A 15,559-nucleotide genomic window follows, 5' to 3' on the forward strand; every position below is an offset into this window, starting at 1 on the left:
GACAAAGTAGGCCTGCGCCGGAGCGTGAAGACAAGAAGAGGACGTCATCGTAAGAAGATGGGAGGCGCCGGACCGCGACACCCATCAGACCGGACCGGGACCGACCGGGACTGCCCCTGGGTGAGTATAACCTAACCTCTTTTTCTCATCTTTCAGGATACATCGGGGGCTTATCTACAGCATTCCAGAATGTTGTAGATAAGCCTCTGATGCTGGTGTGCTTAGCTCACCGTCGATTTTGCGGGTGACAGGTTCCCTTTAATAAATGTGCAAAAATTACTACATTTTTTTCAGTCAAGATGGGGTGCAGAGTGTACATTAATGAGGAAAAAAATTAACCTTTTTGAATTTACCTGTACCAGTTATGACTTGTATTGTTTAAGATTATTGTACTTGTTTTTATTGTGTATACCCCTCCTTACATGTAAAGCACCATGGAATAAATGGCGCTATAACAATAAATAATAATAATAATAATTTACCAAAAGGCTGCAATGAAACAAAGAGTGAAAAATGTAAAGGGGTCTGAATACTTTCCATACCCACTGCATGCAACATTTTTATACATACAGAGTCCGTCTATTGCTGCTAATGTCCTTGGAAAAATAGGAAGGAGTGCAATAAAACAGCTAGTGACCAATTTTCACACACAGACGCGCACACACACTGAATTGCAGGACACTGAGGAGAAAAATGGTGTGTATATAAAGGATATATATATGTATATATATATATATATATATATATATATATATATATATATATATATATATATATACACACACACACACACACATACACATATATATACACATACGGTATATACATTTTTTATAGCTAGCAAAATGAAAAATAAAAACAAAACATCAAAACTTTATAAAAAATAAAATACACTTAACAAAAAAAAGTAACTGTCATGCTGCTGCAATGCAGGTAGGTGCATGATTCACTAGATGGCAGTAGAGAGGAAGCAGGTCTGCATCTAAACAGATCTGACCTGCAGTGCAGCACTGAGGCTACCACAGGTGGTTGCAGAATAGTCAAACCAGCCGGGTCAAATCCTAGACTGTAGCGCAGTACCAAAGGAATAAGCAAAATCGCAGTCAGAGACAAGCCAAGGGGTCCGTAATGGTCAGGAGCGGATAAGCCAAAAGACAAAGGACAGAAACAGGTCATGATACAAGCCAAATCAAAACCAAGGAGTCTGCGCACTAAAGGGAAACACTGAGTCAAGACAGGAACAGGGGAAAACAGAGGCACGGGTTCAGACAGCAAACGCAACAAGACTAATCAGGGCAATCGGAGTCAGCTACAGCAGCACTAGGCAAAAACTATAACTGACATAGCCTGCAGGAAGCCAACCTGAACCCAGACAGAGGCTGAGAAAGGTTAACTCTTGACATGACCAGACCGGGAAAAAGGGAAAACGGGACTCAAAACCGAATCTGGATCATGACAGTAACACATTACTTTTAAGGCCATGTTAACATGTTCAGTATTTGGTCAGTATTTTACCTTAGTATTTGTAAGCCAAAACCAGAAGTGGGTGATAAAAACAGAAGTGGTAATGTGTTTCTATTATACTTTTCCTCTGATTCTTCCTCTCTCGATTTTGTCTTAAATATACTAATGTCAAATACTATAATAAAGGAAGGATTTATACTTTTCTTTCTGTTACATCTAGTGCCGGCTGAAAAAAAACAAACTAAATGAGTTATTCCAACCTTAGGCTATGTTCACACATTGCTTTTTTTCCTGCAGCCAAAACCTGATCTCTTTGTAGTAAAACAAAAGGCAGGCAAAAAGAAGGGTTTGATGACTTTTTTTTGCGGCTTTTCTTACTGTGTTTTTGCTCTGTTTTTCAGGATCCCAAAGTTTGCTTCCACCATACAAGCATGAAAAATACAAGAAGTTAGGCCAGAAATGCAAGACATATGTGAAAAAATAAAACATTGTTGGGGGAAAAAGGCAAGTTTAATCAAATTACCGTATTTTCCGCTTTGTAAGACGCACTTTATTTCCCCCAAATTTGGGGGGGAAATGTGGGTGCGTCTAACAAAGCGGATATACCGCTTACAATTACAGGCTGGGATGAGGGGGTGTCCACCGCCACTACCGCCCGCCGCCGCTATCGTCCGCTGCCGCTGCCGGGGTTGTCCGCTGCTGCCCCGGGTGATGCTGGAGGCTCCGATGCTGCGGGGGGCTCTGGCGACATTTTGTGAAAGACCAGAGCCCCCCGGCAGTTCGTCCATGCGTTCCAGTATGACTAATTCCGGGAAAATGGCCGCCGGAATCTCGGGAGATGAGATTTCAGCGCTGAGATCTCATCTCTTGAGATTCCTGCGGCCATTTTCCCGGAGTTAGTTCAAGTATGACTTCTCTGCACTCCTCCTGCATCCTGTGTCAGCGCCAGCCAGCCGGAAAGCACAGCGGTGACGTCACCACTCTGCTTTCCGGCTGACCGGCGCTGACAGTGCAGAGGAAAGCAGAGCGCTGGAGGACAGACAGCTGAAGGTAAGTATGTAGTGTTTGTTTTTTTAACGTTTACGCTGGTAACTAGGGTAAACATCGGGTTACTAAGCGCGGCCCTCGGGATCGTTGGTCGCTGGAGAGCTGTGTGACAGCTCTCCAGCGACCAAACAGCGACGCTGCAGCGATCGGCATCGTTGTCGGTATCGCTGCAGCGTCGCTTAGTGTGACGGTACCTTAAGTGTATTTAGTTGGTAGACATTATTTACTTTCACATATTGGTCAGGCAATGTTTACTTTCACATATTGGTCAGGCTTTGCTTGCTTTCACACATATGACTAGTTTAATTAAACTGTACTAATACTAATAGACATTCTCAGGTGAGAAGACCAAGACATTTTGATTTAAACTTGGGAAAATCACAAAAAATTAGGCTACTTTCACACTTGCATCGTTTGGCGTACGTCGCAATGCGTCGTTTTGGTGAAAAAACGCATCCTGCAAATGTGCCCGCAGGATGCGTTTTTTCTCCATAGACTTGTATTACCGACGCATTGCGACGTATGGCCACACGTCGCATCCGTCGTGCAACGGCTTGTTTTTGGCGGTGGCGACGCACAAAAAAAGTTCAATGTAACTTTTCTTGTGCGTCGTGTCCGCCTTTTTCGACCGCACGTGCGCAGCCGAAACTCCGCCCCCTCCTCCCCGCTCATCACAATGGGCAGCGGATGCGTTGTAAAACTGCATCCGCTGCCCACGTTGTGCTACATTTAACACACTGTCCGTTGGTACATTGGGCCGACGGTTTGCGACGGCCCCATAACAACGCAAGTGTGAAAGTAGCCTAAATGGTTTCACATCCTGCTGTACCTGCGGTATTCACCAAAATCGCTGCAAAAACTGATGGCAACGTTATTTGCTACTTAATTGCACTTAGGCTACGTTCACATTAGTGTCATGCGACGCTGCGTTGTCGAAGCACGACAACGCATGCGTCATGCGCCCCTATCTTTATCATCGGGGACGCATGCGTTGCGTTGTCGTGCGTTTTTGGAAAAACGCACGACGCATGCGCCGTTTCACCGCACCTGGGTGGCATCGGAGACGCTACATGTTGCATTTTTGTAGCGTCTAAAAAACGCACGCGTCGCACTTGCGTCGCTCGTGCGTTGTCATTGCGTTACAATTTCCCATTGAAACCAATTGACAACGCACTTGCGTCACGTGTGTGCATCGTGCGTGCGTGCGTTGTGCGACGCATGCGTCGTTAAATAAAATTAAACAGAAAAGTGTCTAGACAGTGAAAACAGTGATAAAAACATCCCCCACATATAAAGAAAATGTTGGGATTGTTTGTCACTTCTGCTGCAGGCTACACATCAGGCTACACATCAGACCAGACTGTCTTTTTTTCTTCATCCGCTGTCCAGAGATGTAAGTATAGTATGATTCTCTGCATTTTCTAATTTTTTTATTTTTAAATTGTTTTTGCAAGTTGTGTATTATATTCTGCACTGTGGTTGTTTAAAGATATTGTTGTATTTTTAGTCTGGTTGTGATGTATGGCGTTGTATAGGATGGCGTTTCATTGTCTGCGGCCTTGATTATTGTTCTTTCCATGATAGATTTTTCTTTTCCATTTATTGGTTTGGGGGTGTATTTTTGTATTCAGTTGTGATGTTTTATTCTTGCGTTATATGATTTTTATTGTCTCCGGTCATGTTGGTTTTATTGTAAAGTATGGTAGTATAGAATGATTCTGCGCCCTTTTATTAAATGTAATAATTTGTATTGCAAGTTGTGTATTATGTTCTGCACTGTGGTTGTGTAAAGACATTGTTGTATGTTTCTGGTTGTGATGTATGGCGTTGTATGGCCTTTTATTGTCTCCGGCCCTGTCGGTTTTATTGTAAAGTATGGTGTGTTATTGCCGTTTCTGCCCTTAATTTTTGGGGGTTGTTAATTTTTTCCTTTCAAAAATCTATTGTGTTTTTTGGGTTGCTCCGTGCATACTGTACATTTTTTTTAAACAAAACTCTCTTTTGGGATTACGACATAGGGTCTGTTGTATATTTGTTTTGTTATCTTTAGGCTTTTGTTTACTCTGGCATTGGGTTGTCTCTGCCATTGTTTCTTTTAATCAATGTGGCAGTGTTGTTTGCTCAGCGTTAGTTCAGTTGGAGTGCAATGTTCTTTGTGGTTGAAATGTAAATGTTTTTTTTTTTTTTATATTTTACTATGTTCCGCTGTATTGTGCATAGGTGCTTAGGATAAATGTTATTTTGTTCTTTATTTCAGATTTGCATTAGTCACGGCCAGTGACTCAAGCCACACCCCACCGCTGAGGAGTCCGGTGAGTACATGATCTACTATTGCTTACTATTCGCTGTCATTTGTAGATGGGTCACTCAACTTTTTGTAAACTATTTTGCAGGCTTCTTCAAGTGAGGAGGAGAGCCAGGAGGAACAGAGGGAGCAGGAGCAGAGACCACGGGACCAAGCTGTGGTTGCAGGACGGCGAGTAAGTTTTTATGTCAAACCTATTCCTTTTTTTTCTTTAATTTTTTTGTTTTTGCGGGTATGGGGGGTGGTGGGAGGGGGTGGGGGGTGGTGGAGGTGGGAGGTGGCGGTGGAGGAGGTAGGGACAACATTTTTTATCTTGCAAACATTAATATTTTACATTTATTCTAGGTTTCACAACGGGCCCATGATGACCAACTCGATATTGACATGATGGTAGCAGCCATAGAGGAATGGGGCCCGTTGTGGGACAGCCGTGACCCCCGGCACGCGGACCAGGGCATCTTGCGCCGTTTGTGGATAGAGGTGGCACAATCGCTGTGGGATGGCTTCGACAGCGCTTCCCCCACGGGCCAAGGTAAATTTCGTAAGTATTTCCAAAATGCTGCTGTGACCCATCATGCCAGGATTACACAACCGTCTGTGATGTCTTCTATTGGGATTGCACACGGTTGCGTAATCGTTTTCAATATTTTCTCTAAAACTTATATATTTTTTTTTAATTTATACACAGTTAAACAATTGAAGACCAGATGGCGCTCCATGAAGGACCGTTTCAAGAGGGGCCTGAAAAAGGAGGGACAGATCCGTAGTGGTGCTGCAGCGTCAAGGACCTCTGTCTACAAATACAACCGTATTTTGCAGTTCTTGCGACCGGTCCTTGACAGCAGAGAGTAAGTATAGTACCTATGCACACACCTAGTTTTTACAACATGCATATTCACGTACTATATTCCAGCCACGTAGCTTATTGCCCAGCCATTTTTTTGGGCAAGTACAAAGTATAGAAATGAAGAAAAAAATTCAAGCTCACCGAGGCGTGAAAAGTAAAAAATACATACTTTTATTCACTTCAATCATAAGCAGAGGATGAAACATCAGCACAATACAATAGACACTATCTACGCGTTTCAGGTGACAGGGAACATCAGACCTGAAACGCGTAGATAGTGTTTTTATTGTATTGTGCTGATGTTTCATCCTCTGCTTCTGATTGAAGTTAATAAAGTATTTAGTTTTTACTTTTCACGCCTCGGTGACCTCGAATTTTTTATTCATTTCTGGTCTTCTCACGCTTGACACAGCGGCTCCGTGCTCTGAGCCTTCTGGGATTACTACAATGGTGAGCTTGACTTCCTATTTTTTTCCCTGAAATCCAAAGTATACAGAACACAGAAAGACAGTAGATTGGCCATGCCCGGGTAATATTTCATAGTGGAGTAGTATATTGCCCATCCAGGTGTATCCCAGTTTTTTTACACAAAAAAACTTAAAATATAATAGACACGGCATACCTTCTACTGCAAGGCAGGTTATGTTCCCATGGTTGCTCAGCTCGCAGGACCTGTGATGACGTCTCGGTCACATGACCGTGACGTCATGGCAGTTCCAACGATAAGCGCAATTGTCAGGCGTTACAAACCGCAACCATGGGTGACTATTTTGAAATAAATAAATGCATTCTTTTTTTAATATTGATGCGGCATATGCAGTGTCAATATTAAAAATAGGTTAATATTAACGGCGGCAATGGATACCGCCGGTAAAGTTAATTAATGACGCATGTGAAATGTTATATTTAGTATACTAATCGTTTCCTTATGTTTTCACAGAACACACAGCACCACCCGCGAGACTGTCCGACCCTCTGGAGCGGTCCTTCGTGAAGCGCCATCTGAACCGTCGCAGCCATCCCACAGCGAGAGCAGGTCTGCACCACCACAATCTGGCGAACCGGCAGCCGGTCCATCAGATGTTCCCCTGCCCGAATTTTTACATTTGAGCACCGTATTCCAGAATGGTTTCAAGGCGCTGTGCGATAAAATGTCCAATATCGACCGGCGTCTTGAAAACATAGAATCGGAGCTCTCGAGGCCGGCCAAACATTTTTTTAGTGCCATTCACAAGGGCATGGTTGAACATCTTACGCCGGAACTCCAGATTTCGGTGATGCAGGCCTGCAACAACGCATATGTCACTGCTCTGCAGCAGGCTCAGGTCATGCAGTCAGCGACTACAGTGCCCGCAGTACCATCGCTGGCTGCCATGACTCCGACTCCTGCTGCAGAGCACCACCACAGAGCTCCGCGTGCCGAGGGCCACCGCCACCGCCACCGCCACCACAGAACAGAGCCCCAAAGTTCTGCTCCTGCCAGGCCTTCAAGGGTACACAGACGGGAAGCCGACCCACACCCAGAGGGAGAGAGGAGGAAAAAAAAGAAGAAGACGACGACAAGCACTACAACCTTGGCTATGGCTGCTCCCAAAACAACCACCCTAAGTACACAGCCTGGGTCGACCCGGAGCACACAAAGTACCCAGCCTGGGTCTAAACGGAGTACACCCAGTACCCAGCCTGGGTCTACAAGGAGCACACCAAGCACTCAGCCTGGGTCTACCCAGAGCAGGAGTAGCCAGCCAAGGACACTGGTAGTCCCTCCTCTTCCCTCACCTCCTGCTTTGGCAGTCTCGCCACCGTCAACTGGCTGGATTGATGTCGGCATCCCGTCTAGTGTCATAGAGTATGCTGCTTCCTCCCCCTCGTCCTCCTCCTCGGTCTCCTCAACACCCCCCAAAAGTGGGGTATATCAATCCCCCTTAATTGCAGATATAGATACCCCATAACATTTCCCATTTCTTTTTTTTGGGTTCCAAATAAAATTGTTATTTTGTTCAAAAATACTGGGTTTTTATTGTCTATAATAAAGTTTGCACCAAATCACACCGTGCGCCGTATAAACAAATCTTGTGTTTGTAACACCTGATGTGCAATGTCTGACAATATTTTATAAAAAATTTTTGTCATTTTTTTATAGGGCTGTCGCTCATTGTACTATGAGATGTTACAAACACAAACAGCATTGCTCAATATATCAAGTTTAAAATGTACCATCACACAACGATTTCAGTAACGATATAGTTGGTTTTTGTGTGTAACCAACGTTATCTTTTCTGAAATCGTACAATGATTAGGCCCCTGCTGGGAGATTTTTGGTGTCAGCGAATGATTAGGAATTTTTTGGGGTAACTGATCACACGCTGTCATTGTTGGATCGGCGTGTTTGACACCGATCCAGCGATGTCTTTGCTGTAAACAAGGGAATATTGGGTTACTAGCGCAGTGTTTTAAACACTCAAATAAGTGAACAATACCCCAAAAAAAAAAAAAAGGTGTCAACCACGTCCCTCGCCGTCATCTTTCCGCAGTGACTGACACTGTGATTCCCGCCCGTAAAGCAGAGCACACCGTTGACTTAATAATAAACGCTGTGCTGTGCTTTAGGGCTGGCACAGTACGGAAAGCTGACGGCGATGGACGTGTCACACACCGGAATTTAAGGTTTTTTTTATTTTTTTAAATTACATTTACAATGGTAAACAGGGAAAACATCGTGAGTGCGGCCATGCGCTTCATAACATTACCCAGATTACACGGGGACTTACTCTTTTTTTGTCGCTGGAGAGCTGTCTGTGTGACAGCTCTCCAGCAACCACGCGACGACTAAACAACGATCACGGTCCGGTCGTATCACTGGTCGGTATCGTTGGATAATCGTTTTATTACGGTACCTTAGGAATATTGGTCAGGTGAGGTGGTAGCAATGTTCACAGTGTCGCCACTATTTGACTCTGGACGAATTCTAGCATCCTGAGTGCAATAGTGTTAACTCTGTAGAGTTTTGCAAACATGATCGTCTCCCTCCTTGTCAAGCCAGGTTCCATATGCAAATAGTCTGCAGGATTAAAAATGGTTGACAAGGTGGGAGCCGATCATGTTATACGTCAAAACTATGGAACACACGGCTGAAATATTTTTTTGTTTTGTCACAGTCCATTTGGGTACTGGTGCTCACATAAATTTTGTGGGACACACATTAGTTTATATAACATTGGATTTTAAAATTTGATTACTATGGAAAAACATATGGGAGATTTGTTTTGTGAAAACGGAAAGGCACAAGAACTTTATTTCAAAACACAACACACTAGACAATCAGGGGACATTATAACAACATTTAAATAACCTAACATAGGCTGGTAAAATGACATGGACTCAACAGTGTTTACATTACAGTGTTTTAATTGTATCATAATACCAAGATGAATTAAACCATTTGATCTTGCCATGAAACACGCCCAACATCTGAAACAAAGTATGCAGCAAATTGGTCCCTCATATGAGCAATCTCCACAGTTGTCCGCAGAGGATGATCTTGATAATCAGGCAATAGATTTGGTATGGGTTCATCGAGTTCCACGTTGACTCTCTCTTTATCAATAATAAAATTGTGGAGAACCACACACGCCTTCACCACCTCATCCACTGTCTCAATTTTTAAATTTATAGCAGATCCTAAGATACGCCATTTGGAGACAAGGATTCCAAAGGCGCACTCCACAGTTCTTCTGGCCCTGGACAGTCTATAATTAAAAATACTTTTGGTGCGGTCCAACCCCTGACTGGAGTACGGTTTAAGTAGGTTGCCACTCATTTGAAAAGCCTCATCCCCAACCACAACAAATGGCAGGGCCGGGCCTTCGGTGTTGGGAAGAGGTCGTGGCTGGGGGAAATTAAAATTGTTATCGTACAATCTTCGGCCCATATCAGACTTCTTAAATGTCCGTGAATCATTTGCACGGCCAAACGCTCCAATGTCCACAGCGAGAAACCTGCAGTCCGCACCTGCAATTGCCATGAGCACGGTGGAAAAGTATTTTTTATAATTAAAAAACAGAGATCCACTTCTTGAAGGCTTGGTAAACCTAATGTGCTTCCCATCCACGGCTCCAATACAGTTAGGGAAAGAACACACTTGTTCGAATTTTTGGGCGTTGGCCTGCCATAATTCTGTTGTAGGGATGGGTAAAAATTCCTCCCGGAGGTTGTCCCACAATGCGCGGCATGTGTCGGCAATAATACCAGACAGTGTGGAGACTCCAATCCTAAACTGGAAATGCAGTGATCTCAAGGTCTCTCCGGTAGCAAGGAAACTGACAAGAAGAAAAATAAATAAATTTAATTAATTAAATTGTTATGAAAGAGTTTTTCATTCTTAATTACAATCCCCCACCCCACAAAACCAAAACACGTTACTTTAAAAAATGGCAAGAACATATAAATCCTTCACATTGCATTACGTACCGTAGAGTCACCAGCAGACGTTCCTCGGGGGAAATCGATTTACGGAGCTGCGTGTCCTGCCTGGAAATGGTTCCTTCCACCAGACGCAGCAGATATCGGAAGCTGTTTTGTGACATCCTGGTGTATTCAAAGTATTTCTCCTGGTTCTCATTTAATTCGCCAAACAGACAATGGTAGGCTCCACGACTCTCTCGGACTTCCACTATAGGGTGTAGCCAAAAACGCCGACGACTCCTTCTCCGTAGTTTGTCTCTTTTCCTCTGTTCATGACAGGCAATAGCATAAGCAATAGCAAGGGCTAATTCCAGCTCCATATTGGGGTAGATATTCTCCATGGGACGTTCCATCTTGATGCTGTATGGTTGGAAATAATCTATGCCGGGGTATATATACCACAATTACATTATACCCACCCTCATCTACCCATTGGTGGCATTATCTAGTGTCTAGACACTAGACCCACCCTCTTCTATTCATTGGTGGTATTATCTAGTGTCTAGACACTAAATTGTGTGGAAAGATTACATCATTGTTTGTCAACGCATGCGTCGTAAAACACTGCGTTTTTTGGAAAAACGCAACAAAAACGCACAAAAAACGCTGCGTTTTACGACGCATCCGTTCGACGCATGCGTCACAAATGGTGCGTTTTTGCATGCGTTTCCGATCCGTCGTGCGTTGCGTCGGCGACGCTGCGTCGCATGACGCTAATGTGAACGTAGCCTTACTCATTGCTTTCTATGGGTGAAAAGAAGCTGCAAAAACACTGAAAAAAGTGACATGCTGCAGTTTTAAAAAGCAGCAGTTTTCCAATTCAGTCAGGAATAAAAAAAAAACACGCGTTTGCATGAGATTTCTGATATCTCATAGCTTTTTGTTTTTCATTACTTTTTTGTGTGTATTTTCTTAACATGCTGTTTTATTACGTTTTTGACTGAGTTTTTTGTCTCTGGTGTGTCATGCTTTACATAAAGCTGCTTTGTTTTTTGATACTACCTGGTGTTTGGCTTTGACAAAATGTTATTGATATATTTAGGTGCAGTTTTGATGCATTTCCTCAGCAGAGTTGCTGCACTAAAAACACATTTTTTTACCTGTAAATTTTCTGCAATTTTTCTATGGAAAATCTGCATAGAAAACTCAGCATTCCCAAAAGAAATTGACATGTCAGTTTACGCTTAGTAAAAAGAGGCGCAACAGGCATGAGATCTCTAGAAATCCCCTCCACTTTGCTGGGACTGTATGACGTTTCTGATGCAGCAAAAATATGCAGCATCAATAGCTCATAGCGGGAATGTAGCCTTATGGTATGCTCACACATTTCCTGTTATATACATTTCCATGTGCTTTGTACAAACAAATGCACAGGTTACAAATTCGCAAAATATCTGCAACCAATTTACCACATTTACACATTGTCTTTAGAAACTAACCCATAGACTTCTTGTCTCCCATCATTTTTACTTGTATTATTCAATGGTTTGTTTTAAAAAAGAACAGTAATAATTGGTTCAACGTGTAAGCCACAGAGAAATTCAGACAATTTATGAACCCCTTCTAAAAGTTTCTGAATAGCTCATATTTCTATATGCAGCCATTCCAACTCCATCCTAAATATCAGCTAGTCCTAACTACTGCACTTTCATGAGGCTCGGTAGATGATCTGGGACCGAATTCCAATATTCACTTTCAAATAGGTTCTACTATTGCTTGTCAGAATTAACCATGGCTTGCCATGAAAATACAATTAACCCCCTACTTGTCTTAATATATAGATAACTCCTAAATAGGGACACATACATGCTTTCTTACCCAGTGTCCTGGAATTCAACATCATATTGTTATACAGTATATATATATATATATATATATATATATATATACACATATATATATATATATATATATATATATATATATATATATATACAGTTGCAGTTTAACGGCCTTTATTTGAAAGATTAAGCTGCAATCTCAGGGCTTACACACGATCAAAGTGTGAAATTTTTTGATAGGCCAATCCATCAGTCTTGGCAGTTACGTTGTTAAAAATATAGTGGACCTGGGGCTATTATTTCTAAAGATCCAAGAACAACATGCCACTGCAGCAGGGAAACTTAAGAAATATTAGTAACATGAATGATTTATTAGCCAAAAAAAAGAAAACCCTCTATTGCAGCGACTTAAGATCTCCACTCTAATATAGTGTTCGGCTCCAAACATCTAATTGACAAGCTGATTCTGCAAAATATAAAGCATTTCTCAACTATTACATAACTGAGGAGGATCAAATAAGATATGTGACAATTAAAAATATCAATTATTACATTGGTCAGCCTTGTCATAAGGACGATGGCAAAGATTGAATGAAACTGCTGCACTATGTGTTCACAATTGCAGCATGGAATAATGGAAGTAGATATAAATAAATGAATTTAACGTGATCACAACACTGAACTTCGGTCCATTTCCCAGCACATTTGCATGTCTCAGAAAAAATGTCACAGGGCCTATATATATATTTTATGTGATTTATGGCAGTAAAGATGAATCTGGCCCGTTTTATAAATCCACACCAATGTGTATACATATATATAACTACTATTATTAAACCCTTCCGACAGGGTCATTTTTCATTTTTTTGCATTCTGATTTTTTCCTTCACATATACCAAGAGCAATAACATTTTTACTTTTCCATCAACACAGCTGTATGAGAGCTTGTTTTGTTGGGTGGGATGAGTTGTAGTTTTGAATAATACTATTCATGATATTATATAATATAATGAAAAATGGCAAAAATTCCAAATGGGGTGAAATAATGAAAAAAAAACAAAAACAAAGTATAAATAATTTTGTTTGTGCTGTAACTTTTGATTTTTGCTGCAATGGAACTATTGATACAATTTCTGAGCTACATATGATATTCTGATTACATTTTATAGCAATTTTTGAGGAAACTGGGAGACCAAAAAACAGAAATTCTGGCCTTTTTCTCTACATTTATTGTACGGCTTAAATAAAAAATAATTGATAAATCACACTTTTATGGACCTGATGATACCAAATTTTTATTTATGTATTTAATTTTAAATTGGGAAATGGGGGTGATTTTACATTGAGTTTTTTTTAATCTATATACTGCAATACTTTAACCCCTTTAAGACCTATGATGTATAGACACGTCATAGGTCGCCTTCCCCTCTTTGGTGCGGGCTCCGGCGCTGAGCCCGCACTTTTTCCAGCACATGACAGCTGTTGACATGTTAAATGCTGCTATCAATCTGGCAGCAGAATTTAACTCGCGCAAACCGAATGCATGTCATTAGCTACACCCATGGCACCCCCGTCACATGACTGCGGGACGCTGATGGGTTGGCATGACAACCCAGGTTCTGCAGAAGATTGTAATTGTCATTGCCAAACTTCAGTCCTGCTATGTGTAGCACAAGCGATCAGATAATCGCAGCTTCAAGTCTCTTAAGGAGACTAATGAAGCATGTAAAAAGTAGAATAAAAAAAGGTTCCAAAAAGATTTAAAAAATATAAAAAAGATAAAATATCCATTCAAAATAAAACAATAAATAAAATAAGCAACACACATATTTGGTATTGCCAAGCTCATAAAAGCCTGATATATCAAAATACGAAAATAATTAATCTGATCAGTACACGGCGTAACAAGAAAAAAAAAATATATAATTGTTTTTTGGTTGCCACAACATTGTAATAAAGGGCCATCAAAACATCGTATCTACCCCAAAATGGTATCAATAAAAATGTCAGCTCGATGAACAAAAAATAAGTCCTCACCCAGCCCCAGATCATGAGAAATGGGGACGCTACAGGTCTCGGAAAATGGCGCCATTTTTTTTTTCATACAAACTTTGGATTTTATTTTTACCACTTACAAAAAAGAACCTATAGACATGTCTGGTATCTGCAAACTCGTAATGAGCTGGAGAATCATATCGGCCAGTTAGGTCAGTTGTAGCGTTAAGCATTTAGTGAACATGGTAAAAAAAATTGTGGAATTGCATTTTTTTTTGCAATTTCACAGCACTTGGAATATTTTTTCCTGTTTTCCAGTACACAATATGTAAAATCAATGGTGTCCTTCAATAGTACAACTCATCCAGCAAAAAACAAGACCTCACACGCTCTGGGAAGAAGAGCAAAAAACGAAAACGGAAAAACCCAAAGTGGTAAAGTAGTTAACATAATTAATATAATGGAAAGATTGTTCTATGAAATTGTTCCATCTAAATACCACTGGCAGATGCCGGCTGTATAACACAGCCAGCACCTAATGATTGTGGAGCGGGCTCAACTCCTGAGTCTGCTCCGTACACCTAATATAAGAAATACCAGAACCCTGAAGGGGGTTAAATACTTACCTACCTATTTATTTTAAATAAATACATAGGTCACTTAAGTTCATTTCTTGCAACAAGTTTATCTTGAAGGAACAAAAAAAGAAAACCTGGAGCCACTGTTACATATTTTATCTGTCAGGCATGGAGGAATGGGGCAGGATCGGATCTCTTTCCTGCCCCATAACAGACTGGTGCAACTATTTTCCATGCATTAATTTAACAGAATTCTTCCCCTTAATAACAATAGCTCCCAATATTAATAGACTTGGCATCAGACTAATCTTTGGGAATTTAATATAAATTCTGTCATTTTATGTTTTTTAATCTTGTCTAAAGATACCATGAAGAATCCTTGATGGGTGAAAAGATCTCTTTATTCACCAGTACATTAAGTTTTGTTGTTTTTATAAAATTAGGACAAGCATGGACATTAAAGTTGGGCAAAATTATATTTGATTTATGAGTTGTATCCTTTTTTCCTTTCACTTTTGTATTAACATAAAACCAAAATAGATTTTGGCATTGATATGGATGACAATAAGATTAGGCTAAATAAAGTCAAAGCACAGGTCGGCTGTGTCAGCACGAGAAAATAAGGTGGGACTGCCTGTGCCTTCGGGGGCACTAAATGACAAGTTTATATATTACTTCTGGATTCTCACTTTCTTGCCAGAACTGGAAGAAGGCAGAAGTAATATCGCTAGCTGTCTTTCCTGTCTGGAAGCCGCATGGCAGATGAATGATTAGCGCAGGAACTTCATGTATTATGTCATAAGTCTATCATCAGAAGTCTACGTGTAAAATGAAAAACAAAAACAACATTAAGGCTGCCGTCACACTAGCAGTATTTGGTCAGTATTTTACATCAGTATGTGTAAGCCAAAACCAGGAGTGGAACAATTAGAGGGAAAGTATAATAGAAACATATGCACCACTTCTGGATTTATCACCCACTCCTGGTTTTGACTACAAATACTGATGTAAAATACTGACCAAATACTGATAGTGTGACGACAACCTACAACATCACAATGCAAGTTAATTAAATTGT

General features: G+C 41.1%; 1 protein-coding gene across 6 annotated transcripts in view; it reads right to left on the reverse strand.

The window, feature by feature from the left end:
* Positions 1 to 15,559, reverse strand: part of CFAP54 (cilia and flagella associated protein 54) — a 752,512-nt gene that overhangs the window by 419,128 nt on the left and 317,825 nt on the right. The gene's annotated exons all lie outside the window — the stretch shown is intronic.

Source organism: Ranitomeya imitator, chromosome 4, assembly GCF_032444005.1.
Source record: "Ranitomeya imitator isolate aRanImi1 chromosome 4, aRanImi1.pri, whole genome shotgun sequence".
NCBI classification, from domain to species: domain Eukaryota; kingdom Metazoa; phylum Chordata; class Amphibia; order Anura; family Dendrobatidae; genus Ranitomeya; species Ranitomeya imitator.